Raw genomic sequence first — 16,261 nt, 5'->3', positions numbered from 1 at the left:
CGCAGTCGCGCCTTCTCTATGGATATGGCTTTGGTATCTATTCTAAGTTAAGGAATCTGCGGCTAGACGTCTCTATCAGATGAACAATTTACTTACCTTTGGTAACAATGTATCTGGTAGAGACATAGTCTAGCCGCAGATTCCTTAACGCCCACCCGTCCTGCGACAAACTTTTCAGGTTGGGCTTCTTGCCCTCGCCTCCCTTTAGGTAGCTTATTCCTCTGCGGGGTGACGTCTTCTCTTCACTCCGACTCACAAAGCTACATTCTGTTTCGGGGCTCTGCTATGCCCATTCTTGTGATTGGACGATATGCTCATGTGCCATGTGTCCTTTACAACCCCTACCCTGGGTTGTAAGATGTGAGTCTCATTCTTTCCTTCTATCTTCTTCAACCGCTTGAGGTCTCTTGCCTCCCCTGCAATCTAGCGGTTGCAGTCTCTGACAATGCTGCATTCAGCCGGTCCATTTTTCGGATCTGACGTCTCCTTTTGGGTGACGCTGTATGGTACTTTGTCTTTGCTCCTGGGTTCTGGACTGGTTGTCCTTCACTGTCATATATTGTGGTTGCAGCCTTTCTGCCGGCTGCTGTGATGGTTCACCACGGAGCTATGGCTCTATGGTGAGTCTTGTGCCTCTGGTGGCACAGGCTCACACAGGCCAAGGGTTCAATCCTGTCTATGCTCTGTATCTTCTTCTGCCTCCGGGGGAGGTTTTGGACTTAACGATTGAAGGGGTCCCTCTCAGAGTGGTGCTCTGTTCTTTTCCCTCCCTCAGTTTACAATATACGGTGCCTGGCGCTGTCTTTCTATGGTGATGTTTTTTCACCATACCTTGTTTTTTCTTTTCTTTTTCTGCACACTGTTTTTGGTGGTGGCTTTGCGTCCTGACGCGGAAAAGTCTTCTGACGAAAACTGATGTCGGCGAGCCGGGGCTGGGCATATATGGCTCCGCTGACGTCACATCCATGGACGACGTCAGGGCGGAGACTTACGGCGCTGCCCCCCGGCGCGCAGAGGTGCTGCTGCGCATAAGTTTCCAGACCAGTTTGACGCCTGGGGATATTCTAAGTTAAGGAATCTGCGGCTAGACTATGTCTCTACCAGATACATCGTTACCCAAGGTAAGTAACTTGTTCTTCAGCGCACATTCTATACCCCCACTTCCCTACGCAACTATGGCCTCCATGAAGATTACAATTGTGCTAAATGTGGCCCTTGGCGTGCCATGGTGCTGTAGCACCTGTTGGGCTGAGGTGCTGTCGGCAGTCGATGGAATGATTGACTCTGAAGTGCCCAGGGATCCAAGGACTCAAGTCCTAGGCTGGGTGTGGGACATCCTAGTGTCTTATAAGCGGTGCACTGCACTAGTCCTGCTACATGCAAGGAAGATGGTGGCCCGCTGTTGGGAAGGAGGGAGATCCTCGAAATACCAGCAGTGCATCGAATCCCTGCTGCTTTGCAATGAACAATATCACTTAGACGCCACAATACTCCCCCGTCCCTCTAGGCCCAAAGACATTTTGGGCCCCCTCAAGTCGTTTTTGTTAACCACGACTGCCTAGCTCACTGAACTCAGTGCACAGAGAAATAGGTTTGAGAAACATTTGCTGAATTGCACAGGAGTTGGCAGTGGGCTCAGTTCGGAGACCGTAATACTATGCATGAAGGCTGTGAAAACAAGCATTGGCATAGCCAATAGATCTCGCCTTTGGGGCCTTATAAGAATTTAGTTATGCAGCACAATATCCTTCCTACAACATCATCAACTGTTGCATGGCTAAACACTTATAAGGTCCCAAAGGCGAGACCTATTGGCTATGCCAATGCTTGTTACTGTGGCACTTGTGCTACAGTCTGTTTAATCAAATATGCTCTGTTGCTCTCCTCAAAAAGCAGCTAACATTATATATCAGATTTTTCACTTTCTGCCGCCTTGCACGATGTTTATGCAAAGCTGTTCAAGGGTTAACTTGGACCTTGGTTATATTAATTGCAGGTGTGTGTGTGTGTGTGTGTGTGTGTGTGTGTGTGTGTGTTCAAGATCAAGTGTGTATTTGTACAAGCTTGTGTGTGAGGAAACAAGTACATATGTAGGTGTGAGGGGGAGCAAGAGTTGGTTTTGTGACTTTATAGGTACTTCTGTGTGCATGTATGCCTGTGTATTTGAAGAAGAGCATAGCATATATGAGCGTGATGGACTGGCTGCACGAGTGTGTGCTTGTGCATGTATTGTATGTGTGGTCCTGTAGGTATGCGAGGAAGATGGAGTAAGATAGAGTAAGTGTGATTGTGTTAGTTTGTATATGGGTGTGCGCTCTTGTGATTGTGGGAGCCAGTGTGACTTGTATGTGTGCCAGAATGAGTGTGTGTGGTGGTGTGAATATGTTCTTTGGCTAATTTGCATCCACCCACAAAACTAAATTACAGTTGAGTAGGAGGCTGCAGTAGAGCATTTCTTTCTTCACAGTAGCTAGTTTTACATTTCATATAAGTCTTTATACGTCTTGAAATTCTCTCCACATCACGCACTTATTTACTTTTAATTCAGCTTCGCTAACATCCTTACAAAGTGCGATCCCATACCAAACGTTCGTGTTAACAGGGTTCATCATTTGATCTTACCACGTTCCATGATATTGGTCTGTCACGAATATAATCTAGAGTATTACACAAAAACTCACAAATTTTTGTGTTGATGCATTACATACTGACTTACATAGGTGCAAACACTCACCCACCGGAGCCATCTGAAACGCACATACCACAAAGACAAACGCACACACTCATTCACAGGTGCACAGGGGGGCTTTCATGATAAAGGTGCTCATATGCAACATGTCAGACCCTGAAAAGTGCATATGGAAGCTTCTGTGTTTCTGTCCCTGCAGTATAGTGTGTCAGGTGCCAAGGCTTTAATTGCTTGAGTCAAGTGGTGTTTTCTCATCTACTCACTACATAACAATCTGTCAAATGGACAGATCTGGGTCAAGGCACTACTCCGGCTGGTTGATTTGGGCACATTACTCTCTTTCATGCCACCATTTTAAGGGGGACTGTAATAGTAAAATGCCTCACATATCAGTAGAGACGAGAGTCCAGCCACATTTATATGGGTATTACACATCCAAATACCGTCTGGTGGGTAGTAACCATGTGATAGGCTGTGCCGACAATGCAGAGTTCCACCTGGTCTTGGGAAGTTTCCTGAGAACTGCGTGTTTTCACCAACTGCAGCAGCTTTTAATGATTAGGATCCAGGTCTCACTCGAGAAACCCAATAGGTCTTGCTTTAATATGCTGCCACATTCTAACGCTGACATACAAACATGCTGCCTCGTATGGGTTTGCACATTAAAGACCGACCTAACGGCTTTGTCAATGCTTGTTATGTTTGTAAGCCATTTGCTAAGAATTCTTTCTTAAGAGTGAGACCTATTTTAATGATGTTTTGCCAAAATATTATTTGTGTTTGTGAGAAATGCTCCATGAAAGGCAAAAATTTTACTTCGCTGACATTTCTTTACAGCACCATGTTTTGCGGATTTAAAATTCCGAGATCTCGCTGGGGTATGATATCAGACACGACGGCTTTAATGTGTAGAGTGTGCAGGTCAGGAACCTGCAGAAGGTATTTGTTTAAGGGGTGTTGGCTTTGCTGGATCGCTGAAGCCATGTATTTAAAATAAAAATAAAAAACTGCATACCAAAGAGCGAGTGCACTCTCAAGCCTCTAGTTTAAAGTATGTTTGGCAGTTCGGGGGCAAAGGTGATGTTCCGAATGGCTGTGATAAGGCAGCAAAAGTATCCGTTTCAAATGTTTTTATTCTTAAGGGCTTTGACTTCAATTAGTCTGGGCAGTCATGGCGTATAGGCAATGGTGCGCGCGAAAGCACTTAATGAGCCATGACGGCTCGTAACTGTAAAAAAAAAAAAACAAGACGCGCGCCCACGAGACGTGCTCTGTGGCGGGAGGGGGAGCAGGAGGTGAGCCTGCGAGTGGTGCGTGCGGCAAAGAAAAGCCAGGGTGCTGAAAGCTGCCCGCTCCGCGCGTGCACGAGCGCGCTAGGCTGTGTGGCAGCACTTTTAAAAGCCCTAACTAAACGTCACGCAGAGCAGCGCATGCGCTGGCTCAGCGAAACCTAAAAAGGTGGATGAAAATATGCAGGCTATATGCTGCATGTTATCTTTTCTAGTTCACAACAGATGTATACTGTTATATCCTACTTAATTGAATAACATTGTAGTCCAGTACTGCTGCCACTAGCTGCTTAGCCAGAGCGTGAGATGGTCATAGAATGTTGGTGTGCCTGTGATGCATGGAATGCCTGGGTGTCTGTGTGGATGAGTGTTGGCAGTTGAAGATGGGCTGAGCAGCTAGGGAGGCTGCTCCTGGTGGGGCTGGTACCACACTAGGCTGGCTGGAGTAGAGACAGATGTAACTTGAACTGGAAGATGAATAAAGAAGACTGAAAATACATACTGGCTCCAGGTGTCTTTCTACAGAGATCACAACATATACATTCTGCACGCCATTAATATATATTACCTGTGCCTGTACGTGTATTGCTTTTTTTCAGTTGTGTAAATTTCTATCTTAAAATACCATAAAAAGAAATACATTCAGAACTTTCCTCGAAGATAAAGATTAAATACAGCAGTGATTGGGATGGTCAAAAGCACAAGTAAATACTGTTGTTTGTCTGTGGAAATGTGGCCAGTCTTTAGTCAGTAGTTAATCACTTCAATAAGTAGTAATAACTTAAAGCCTCTAGGGTTACTAAAGCTCTTGGGGAGCATCAGATCACGGAGTACCTTTTTCACCGAAATATATTGCATACCGCTTACTGGTATTTATTTATTTGCTATTTGTTTTATTTAAGTATTTTATAGTTTTACTTTTACAGCTTAATATGTAGTCCACAAGTACAACGTAGAGTTAACAGCATCTTTAAAAAATACGCGTCCGTTAATAGCATAACACGAAATGCAAAGCTGTGCAGAACAATAGATAATAGAACTATGCAGACTACAGCGTCGGATTGGGGAGTACATAGGGCTGCTCGGGTAATAAAAAGATAGAACACTTCTCAAATTCAAACCAAACAACTAACCCGTACCTACACAGTAAAGAAGACACCTGGTACAATACTAGGGCACAGAAGTACATGTTACCTAAGTAGAGAGTAGGGCATCATCACTCAAAAACAAATGTGGCCATTGGGAAAACTAAGAACCGCAGGTGAGCATAAGGCAGAGTGAAATAAAGGAGGGAGGTCATCGTCCTTCAAGGAAGACTGTAGATCATTCAGCAAAGTGTCCTAGCAGGCAGAGATAGCGTACTTGCTCAGGCCCCTAATATCCTCCCAGTGTTGGGCAGCGCAATCAGCCTGAGCTCAGTCATCAGTGGAGCGGTTGATTTTGCTTGGAGTGAGGTAGGCCCTGTGTAATATTTAGAATTGGATTCATTTAAAGCGAGTGTTAAGAGACACCAAGGCTGGGTATGCCAGGATGCCCTGCCACTCTTTGTCCGAACAGGGTGGCCCAACTCTCTGTTCTAGTGATGAGGTAGTGATGTGAGAGGCGCTGCAGCGTGTGTGCAGAGGGACCTACCAAGCCATTAGATCGCAGCCCATCCCCATGGCATGTACGTATTGCATCACTAGGTGCATTCTGGGTTCCTGTTGAGTTGCACCACAGTGCACCCCCATCCCCAGCGTAAGAAAATTGACCCGTCTGAAGCCTGGCGGCAGTGATGAGTTCCTCCAGTGGAAGGAGAGCACCATCCTGTTAAAGATCACCAAGATTGTGTTGTCCTATTTCATGGCAAGTGTTCATCTCTGCAAGGGAACTCATCTTTGTAGCAAAGTGCCCCTTTTAGACATGTGGGAAAGTATCCCTTTTTGACATGGTCACCCCCACTTTTTGCCCTAGTACTGATGCTTTTTAACTGAAAGTGCACTCGCTCCCTGCTAACCAAGCCCCCTGTGCCAGTGCTCTACTTGTGTCCACTGACCACAGGCCTCCCAGATGGCTGATGCACATAAAAGGGGGAAATCCTAAACTATTGAGGTTGTCCATCTCCCTACAGGGAATGGACTTTACAGTGAAACACAGGCCTGGGACTGACAATGCCAATGCAGATGACTTTTTTAGGTTCTTCCACCTTGGCAATGAAGACTCTCTTGGGAAAGGTTAGTCTAATTCCCTTTCGTTTGGGGGAGGGAGTTGTGTAGGAAAAGTGCCCCTTTTTGACAGGGTCACCCCCATTTTTTGCCCTAGTACTGATGCTTTTTGATTGAAAGTGCACTGGTTCCCTGCGAACCAGGCCCCCAGTGCCAGTGCTCTTTCCCCTAAAACAGGTAAATGTCTAATTGTAACCCAACTGGCAAGGACTTTAGCCCCTCTGTAATTTCCCAGTAAATGGTACCTCAGATACTCAGGGGAATGGTACTAAAGAGGGTCCCTTGTATTGTGCCACATAAAGGGACCCCCACAAAAACTGCATGCAGCCTGCCATTGCAGGATGCATGAAATGGTGCAAACCATATTGAAAACACAACGTGACACACTCCCTGTGTGCCATGCCCAAGCACACTGCATATGCTACATGTAAGTCACGCCTACAGCAGGCTTAAGTCAGGGTGCATCATATTATATGTGAGGATATATATGCATGAGTAGCTATGCCCCTGTAATGTCTAGTTCCATTGCAAGTAATCAGGAGCCATCTTAAGCATATGTACTGGGAACTGGTCATTATGAGTTACCAGCGACATAATGGCTTCACTGAAAATTATGGCTTTTGATGGATACATCTCCCTGTGGATTCCTCATCTTATGAATATCCCAATGCGTCGGGATTCCACTGAAACCTTTTTTTTCAGCTCTCCTACATCGACAAGGACGTCATAATGCCATGGCTCCACACGTGACTCAGTGAGATGTCATTGGAGCCATAAGAAGCCCTCGTTGGTGTGCTGATGTCAGTTCCCTTTTTAACATGCCTTTGACACATAATTTTTTTCCTAGGCTCTCCATAGTGTTACGAGTCTTGCGACATTTTTTCTAGGAAATCGCAGCTAAGTTGCAATAAAATGTCTCCTCTGAGAAAGACTGGGTTTAAGCCCTACAGGGAATGTGAGGGTCAGATTTCGATCACTGATCCTCACGATGACTGTCTTTGGTGTCTGAGGTAGGACTACAACGTTAACACCTGTTTTTCATGCCAGAAGATGAATCTCAAGGCCTTAAAAGAGATAGATGTGAAGCTCTACTTGTCCAAGGCAATGAAGGAGAAAAGAGGATGTTGTAAGTCTCATCCTCGATCAGGAGTCACCGTCTCCCCACTCTTTGACGTCATCAAAGAGGCAGCACAAGAAGAAGCAGTGTAATGGTCCCCAACATCGTTCTTCAAGGGATGATTCTCTGAGGTTGGTGCCCCCGTGTTCGAAAATTCTTGAAGACAGTGGTGAGGTGTCTCCAAACCCGCCTCCAAACCTTTCTCTTGAAGACAGAGGTGAGGTGCTCCAGCGTCTCCCTCCAGCCCAAGCGCTCTGACTCTATCTGGACGCCCTGATCCAGAGTCAGTGTTAGATCAATTTTTCCCTCCGGCTCCACCGCTGCTTTCCCACCTCCAGGGTCCGACCCATCAAGTTTCCTGAATGCTACGTATAGCATTTTCAGTAGGGCGATGAATCCATCAGATATGCCTGCAGGCCCCCTTGGTCCGCTTTCTATTCCTTGTGCAGTTTTCTGTCACAATATCAGAAGGTGCTGTTGATGCAGATGGCCTAAGTTTCTTGGCCCCCTCCAGTGCTGAGAAAGGCGACGCTTTCACCAATGGAAAAAGTACAATACATGTCTCTGGCCCCGGATGCGCCTTCTCCAACATCGACTGGATCCGTACCAGTGTTGCATCACTCTACTCCTGTTTCTCTGGCATCTTCTACGCAGGTGCCGGAATGCCCAGCACCATCGCCGATACTGCCTTCACCTATGCCGGTGTGGAAACCTATATCTCGAAGAGAAGCACAGAGGCTGCTTGTGGAGGAGCAGTACTTTTTTGGACATTCTCCGGAGTTAGAAGACGGGGAAATAGTGTCCTGGGATCCAAGGTTTGGAGGTTGTGAGTGGTCTAGATACTTCCCCGGAATGGGAGTTTTTCCCAAAAGGAATTCCTACACCTGAAGTCACATCATACCATTTGGTGATAAGGAAGGCCGCAGAGATGGTGGAGTTGCCTTGGGTTTCTACTGTACTCAAATCTGATTTGTTAACAGAGGTCCTGCATTCTTTATCTTCTTTATCAGAACCTTTGTTGGCTTTTAATGAGGCTCATACTGACCCTATTCTTGAGATTTGCCAGAAACCTATGTCATCAGCAGCAGTGTCTAGGTCCATTGCGAGGAGGTACAAACCTGATCCAGGTGATCAGTTATTCTTGTCCACTCATCTTACACCTGAAAGTTTGGTGGTACAAGTATTCTGTTCCTCAAAGTTAGTTGCTGGATCTTTTCTGACAACTCCAGCAGATAGTCAAAGCAAATGGAACTGTTTGCAAAGAATGTGTTTTCTTCTGGTAGCATGGCCTTGAAGTCGACCCATCGAGTTTCCTGAATGCTATGACCAATGCAACCTTTTATTAGGACGATACATCCATGCATTAATAGAACCAGCTAAAACAGTGGTTCCAAAGTTACCTGCCAAAGTTCAAGGACATTTTTCAGAATTGTTGAACGACAGTCAGGCTGCTGCCCGCCAAGTCATTTTGTTGGGCCTAGATATGGCTGATTCAGTTGCGGGCCGATGGGCTCTTCATTTGCCACATGAAGACACGCATGGCCGAGCAGGTCTGAGTTTTAGCCAGACATGCAAGCTACCTTGATGGATTTGCCATGTGATGGTTCAAGAATGTATGGTGCCAAAGCAGATTCTGCCTTAGAGAGATTCAAGGACAGTAAAGCAACAATGAGATCTTTGGGTTTCCAAATACAGACTAAAGATTACAGGCAGTTTTGTAGGTTCCGAGGATTCGGCCGGAACTTCTCCTTTTGTGGAAGGAGCCAGTACCAGCAACAACAGCAGCAGTAGACCTCCAATTCACTCTATAGGAGTTATAGAGGGCGGGACAGAGGTATACAACGTGGAGCCATTTATCAGCCATCTTCATCTCTCTTCCGCTGCTCTGAATGTCGCAGGAAAACAGCTATGATTTTGCCATCTTGGAGCAGGCATGCCCAGTGGGAAGACAGTTGGCCTATTTTCTGCCACAATGGAGATCTCTAATAACAGATCTTTGAGTTTTGGATATTGTGGAACATGGGTACCCAAGAGTTTCCCCCACCCTTTCCTCTCCAGCAAGGTTTTTGTACAGAAGAACATCTGCTCCTCCAACAGGAGGCTCAAACTCTAATTCAGAAGGGAGTAGTAGAGGTTGTTCCAGAGCAGGAATTGGGCAAGGAATTCTATTCCCGGTACTTCCTGATTCCCAAAAAGGATGTTCATTACGGCCGATCCTTGACTTCAGGATTTTTAACTGGTCCCTCAAAAAGGAAAAGTTCCAGATGCTGACCCTTGCACAGGTGCTTCTTGCGCTGCCTAGAAAAAGAAGACTGGATGGTATCGATTGATTTGCAGGATGCACATTGTCACATCCCTATTCTGCAATCACACAGGAAGAATCTCCGTTTCACAGTGGGGTTTCAGCATTATCAGTTTGTGGTCCTTCTGTTTGGTCCTACTTACGCAAGTCTTCACAAAGGTGATGGCGGTGGTTGCAACATATCTCAGAAGGTGGGGAATACCAGTATTCCTTTACCTAGATGATTGGCTGATCAAAGCCAAGAATCCAGAGTTGGTGTTGACCACTGCAGTTGACAGCGCAGTTGTTCAACCTGAGTGTAGGAGGCTGGCTAAGTATATGGTGCACACTTATTTAAGTGAAGCACCTTGCACTAATCCAGGCAGCCCTTATGTTGATTTTAGTGGTCTTAGACAACCATGGAAAGCTCTATAAGTGGTAGGTGTGGCGAGCAGCCTTCAGGCTTAGTCCAGAAGGAGTGTTAAGCAGCTTGTGTTGCCAGATCTAATAATGTAGTGTAGGTTAAACGAAAAAGAACCACACAGTATAGTTATAAAAACAAGTCTATTTATTACACAACACTCACTGACACATAGGTATATCTCCTTCCCAGAGATATCAACACAAATACACACAATAACTCAATTGTAAACAGGTAAGTAAGCACAATGCACAGTGGTCTCCAGGGAGAGACCAAACTTTATACTAAGAAAGTGGAATGCGAACTGCGACCAAAGTCAGAACTTGGACCAGGAGACTCAGAAGAGCTGGAGACACGAGGAACCACCCAAGGTAAGTTCCCAGGAACCCCACAGATGCTGTATGCAGAGTGGAAACATAGCTGCATACTCAATAGAAGTCAACGGGAAAGTCATGTTGTAGTTTTGAAGCATAAAGGGCCCTTTCCAGTGGACCCTGAAGAAACACCCTCGAAGACAGAAGGTTGGAGAGTCACCCCACCCATAAGTACCCCAGGAACCAGGATACTTACACCAGGGAAACCGGGTGCGATGTGACATCGGAAACCACTATGGACCATAATGGAAGACTTCAGAAAAGATGCAGCTGGCGAAGACTGTGCTAGAGTCCGATGGAATCCAAGGGTGGATTCGTGAAGAGAAGAACCTGCAAGCAGAGGGGACAGAGTCTATGCCACTCGGAGATGACCACCAGGCATGGAAGAGCAATGCCCATAGATGATGGTGACCTTGTCACTGAAGCTGTGAGGACCAGGTGACACTGAGGAAGACCAGGAGCCGTTTACGAGCTGTTCCATGTTAGATTTCAAGAACCAGGGGTCGGTGTCCTGCAGGAGCACCAACATGCCTTGGAGTAACCCTGGGCAGTAAAATCCGCTCCGCTCGCGGAATTTGTGGATTTTTGGTAATTCCGTGTTCCGTGGAGAACGCGTAATTACCAAAAAATCTGTGATCCGTGGCGTAGCGGAATTATTTCCTTGTTCGCGCTTTAAAAATGCTTTCTCGCGCGCGCAATAGCGACTTACCTGGACTTACCGGGATTCCTGTGTTAGCCGATGAGTTTTCCTATTAATTCGCCTGCGCTATGAGATTTTGGTAGCTGGTGCGCGATCCCGCGAGAGAGTGCGATCGCGAACATGTCATTCGCCGCTCCAACGGACACCGCAAGAGTGTGCGATCGCGAACACGTCATTCAGACGCGCCATCGGACATCCGGCGGCAGTTTGGTGAAGCTCGCGATGCCGAACATGCAAAATTTTCAATCTGGAGAAGAATAATATCTCGAGCAGCATAAAACCTTCTCTAAAATGATGATTTGGATTAAAAAAACTACTGAGATTGACATTTGGCTGTACTTTTTTGTGCAAGGAGTCCTTTTTAAGCTCTGTGGATTTTCATTTTTGCATTGTCTGTCTTCACTTTCTTGTTGTGTGCCTGACTATGTGGCTGGTGGCCATTTTGAAGCCAGGCAGTGTGCTTTTGCCATAGGCCTGCAAGCTTGTGGCCTAGTCTGCCAACAGGCCTTTCATCCAGTAGGCTCAGAGGTAGTCATGGGTGCATGAAACAACTGTTTCTGTGTGTTCTGTTGAATTTAAACATCATTTAGGGCATGGATAGCATTGGATTGAATTGCAAAATGAGTTTTTTAGGGTTATTTCACTTTTTTGGTGTGTGTTGAATAAATGCCTTTGTTGTGTGTGGTGTGTTGAGTTGTGTACCTTGCACACCTTGTTAAGCTCTGTGAATTTTCGTTTTTGCATTTTTGCATTAAAGCTGTGTTGTTTAGCATGCCTTCTATGCCTGGCTATTACAGGCCTGTTTCAGTTTATTGTTTTCCAGGCCTACTGCTTGTTGCTTGTGACTGAGTGTCCATGTGGCTGGTGGCCATTTTGTGGTGGTAGTTCCTTTGTTCCTTTTTGGCCTATGCTTCTTGTTGTTGTGGGCCTGGCCATGTGGCTGGTGGCCATTTTGAAGCCAGGCAGCGTGCCTTTGCCATAGGCCTTCAAGCTTGTGGCCTAGTCTGCCAACAGGCCTTTCATCCAGTAGGCTCAGAGGTAGTCATGGGTGCATGAAACAACTGTTTCCTTGTGTTCTGTTGAATTAAAACATCATTTAGGGCATGGATGGCATTGGATTGAATTGCAAAATGAGTTTTTTTGGGATATTTCACTTTTTTGGTGTGTGTTAAATAAATGCCTTTGTTGTGTGTGGTGTGTTGTGTTGTGTACCTTGCACACCTTGTTTAGCTCTGTGGATTTTCCTTTGCCTGGCTATTACAGGGCTGTTTCAGTTCATTGCTTTCCAGGCCTACTGCTTGTTGCTTGTGACTGTGAGTGTCCATGTGGCTGGTGGCCATTTTGTGGTGGTAGTTATAAGTGTGCTGCTTTTGCCATATAGGGCCTAGGCCTGCATGTGTTTCCTTTTTTCCTTTTTGGCCTAGGCTTTCTTGTTGTTGTGGGCCTGGCCATGTGACTGGCGGACATTTTGAAGCCAGGCAGTGTGCTTTTGCCATAAGCCTGCAAGCTTGTGGCCTAGTCTGCCAACAGGCCTTTCTTTCATCCGGTAGGCTCAGGGGTAGTCATGGGTGCATGAAACAACTGTTTCTGTGTGTTCTGTTGAATTTAAACATCATTTAGGGCATGGATGGCTTTGGATTGAATTGCAATTTTTTTGGGGGGTATTTCACTTTTTTGGTCTGTGTTAAATAAATGCCTTTGTTGTGTGTGGTGTGTTTGTTGTGTAACTTGCACACCTTGTTTATCCCTGTGGATTTTCGTTTTTGCATTTTATTGCATTAAAGCTGTCTTGTTTAGCATGCATCCTTTGCCTGGCTATTATAGGCCTGTTTCAGTTCATTGTTTTCCAGACCAACTGCTTGTTGCTTGTGACTGTGAGTGTCCATGTGGCTGGTGGCCATTTTGTGGTGGTACTTTAGTAGTGTGCTGCTTTTGCCATACATGCCTGCATGTCTTTCCTATGTTCGTCTTGGCTTACTGCTTCCATCCATACCCTTTGCCAGCTGCAGCTCCCTCAATGACGAGATGAGCAAATAATTTAATGCCAAGCAAACAGGTTCCACTTACATTACATTTGTGGTTTTGTTCTTCTCTGCTATCCTTCCTGAGTGTACACAGTATACCATGAAAGCCCTTGTTGTCAAAGTCTCACAAATGGCTACCCTGTTATGTTTTTTTTAACTTAAACAGAGTTAATAACATTTTATAATATAACACTAACAAGTGTGACCACCACAAACTAAGTTATATATTATATTTGTTTGTTTGTACTAATAGTAATTGAACCACAACAACAAATGTAACATTTCACTGATGTTCTTCTCCTGGCTTCTTTGCTTTTAGGTGCACAAAAAGACAGAGGAGGAGGTGTCATCATCACCCGTTGTACTGCCAGACAGAAGTCCTGCTGCGCACGTCACGTGACGTGTGGCCACAGACATCTCTGCAACTTGTGCAACAGCGTCCTGCTGACATCTGAAGTAGATGGCCCCAAAGAAAGTTACCAGGTCCTCCAGTACCAAGAAAATTGCCAGTGAGAAGAAGGAACAGAAGAAGGAAGTGACGCTTGCCAAAACTGGTGTGCCAGCCATGATGTGTTTTGGGAAACAAAATATTACGCCTGCAGCAGCGGTGTCTGGGGACAAAGCTGGGAGCAGCACCTCCGTATCAGCGAGCCCACCCCACCAACCTAGGCCCAAGCCCATGGGTGTCGCAGAGGTAGCCAGTCTACTAATGAGCAGTGATATTGAAATGTCATTATCGCAAAGTAGTACCCAATCAACGCAGGCGGAAACTCAGCAGATAAGTGGGCCACAAGAGCCGCCACAACAGCCGCAACAACAGCCCACAATAATAGTTGTTTCCCCTGAAGTAGGGGCAGTTCAGGAAATCGAGCTACCTGCAGACAAGAGGAGCAAGCCACTCTTTCAGAAGATCCATTGTCTTCCAGATCCCCAGCAAGGAAAAGGAGGGTTAGTCCATCAACTTCTTCTTCAAGCTCCGCTTCTGATAATCTAAATGCCACTTGGAATCCACCAGCTCAGTCTGAGAGTGATGCACGCCACAAGACAAGGCTAGTGAAAAGGAAGGTTCCAGAAAGGCTTAGAGTTATGGAGGTAGATGTAGAAGAGGGGGATGATGATGATGATGATGACGAATCAGTCATCATGAACATCACTCCCGGCCCAGAGGAGATGGAGACCAACATTATTACCCTATCCAAAATCGCTGCGAGGAATTTAGCACGGATACCACCAAGACAGGTAACACCAGCTCCAGCTTCCATATTTGCATTTGCTTAGGCCCGGCAGGGACCTACATCAAGCTCAACCACCACCTCAGTAGGTAGTGGTACTGTAAGTGCACACAGTCAAATTCCACACCCACCCTCCAGTTCATCTGGCATTGAAAGTGGCACCTCCAGCAGCACCAGAAAGTACACCTCCCCAGTTTGTGACTTCTTTTCGGTCAGCAGTACGGAGGAGAACATTGCTATATGCTCAATTTGTCGACACGCTGTTAGGCAGGGTAAGCTTGGTACAAACTATGGTACCGGAGGCCAAACAAGTCATCTCAAAAAACACTACAGCATCCAGTGGGAGGCTCACCTACTTCGCTTACAAAAAAGTAAAACTGCACCCATTGCTGTTGGTGGGGATGAAGAAGTAGAAGAAGATATGATCGTGGTGGAAGGTGAACAAGAGAGAGACATTTCTATCCCTGTCCCCAGTGTAGTGGTACCGCCCATATCCTCAGCAACATCTCAGTGGCACCGTAGTAAGAGTCTGGCTGACACACTAAGGCAACAGAGCACTGCAATGAAAAAAAGTGCGTCGTTGAGCCTAACTGGGTTCAAGAAGACAGCTGCACCACAAAGGAAAATATTCCAGCCTACCATTGACAGCATGCTTAGGTCGGAGGGGCAGTACGAATGCAACCACCCAACGGCACGTTTGTACAATGCGAAGCTGGCTAAAATGTTATCGCTGGACCTTCTCCCTTTTTCTTTTGTGGAAGGGGTGGGTTTTCTTGAATTTGTGTCAGCCATCTACACTAAATGTAAGGTTCCCAGCCGGTCCTATTTAGTGTTCCAGCACTACATCACGATGTGCTGGAATTGCTTGGACAAGCTTTGCAGCAGAGTGCTGTTCACAATATCCACCTGACAACAGACATGTGGACCAGTTGCCAAGCCACTGATTACCTGTGCATCACTGCACACTGGATCTCTTTTGTGGGGGTTAGAGAAAAGATATCTGAAGCAGGTCTTGTTGACACTGCTGAGATTTTTTATGCTACTCGGAAACATGCAACTGTAGCCATGTTCGCCATGGAGAAATGTCATACTGCTGCAAACATTTTGGAAGAGTTTAACATCAAGGTCTTTGAATGACTGCACCCAAGAGGGCTTAACATTGGTTTTGTTTCCACGGATAATGGCAGTAATGTACTTAAGGCCATGGAGAATGGGGTCTATTTCAGGGTCCCGTGTTTGGCGCACTGTATTAACATTATTGTTCAAGACTTTCTGAAAAAAAAGAAGCCATAGTCAACAACTTACCGACCACCTGCCGAAGAATATGCACACACTTCAGCCATTCTTTTAAAGCACGGAAGAAGCTGAAGATCATTCAACATAGATATAGAATGCCAGTCAAACCGCTCATCCAGGAGGTGGCAACATGTTGGAACTCAACTTATTACATGCTTGACCTTCTGTTTGAGCAGTACAGACCAATCAATGAATATATCATGCAAAGAGGGGATGCTACTGTGAAAGGCATGACCCTTCAGATGGACCAATGGTGCCTAGTTAAATGCTTGACAGAGATGCTTCTTCCTTTCGAGGTCTTCACACATGAACTATGAGCCAAGCTATCCCATTGTTGCACATGCTACAGCAACAGATGAAGGAGGTGTCTGAAGCGTACATAGGTGTGGAGGAAAAAAAAGAAGCATATGAGTTGGTGGAGAGCTTATCCCGTCGCCTAGCTGAAAATACAAGGGTGCAAACTAAGATTGTGTCAGAACAACATTACATTTGTGCCACAATTCTCGAACCACGGTACAAATCGGCACTGAACAGTAAGACATTAATTCCTTTTTCAGAAGTGGACGTTGCCCAGTACAAAAGTTGGATAGCTGAGGTAGCCAGTCACTTTGAAAATGAACGGCTGGCAATTAAA

This window comes from Triturus cristatus, chromosome 6 (assembly GCF_964204655.1).
Source record: "Triturus cristatus chromosome 6, aTriCri1.1, whole genome shotgun sequence".
Lineage (NCBI taxonomy): Eukaryota > Metazoa > Chordata > Amphibia > Caudata > Salamandridae > Triturus > Triturus cristatus.
The sequence above is the reverse complement of the archived record's forward strand: the minus strand, read 5'-3'. Positions refer to the sequence as shown.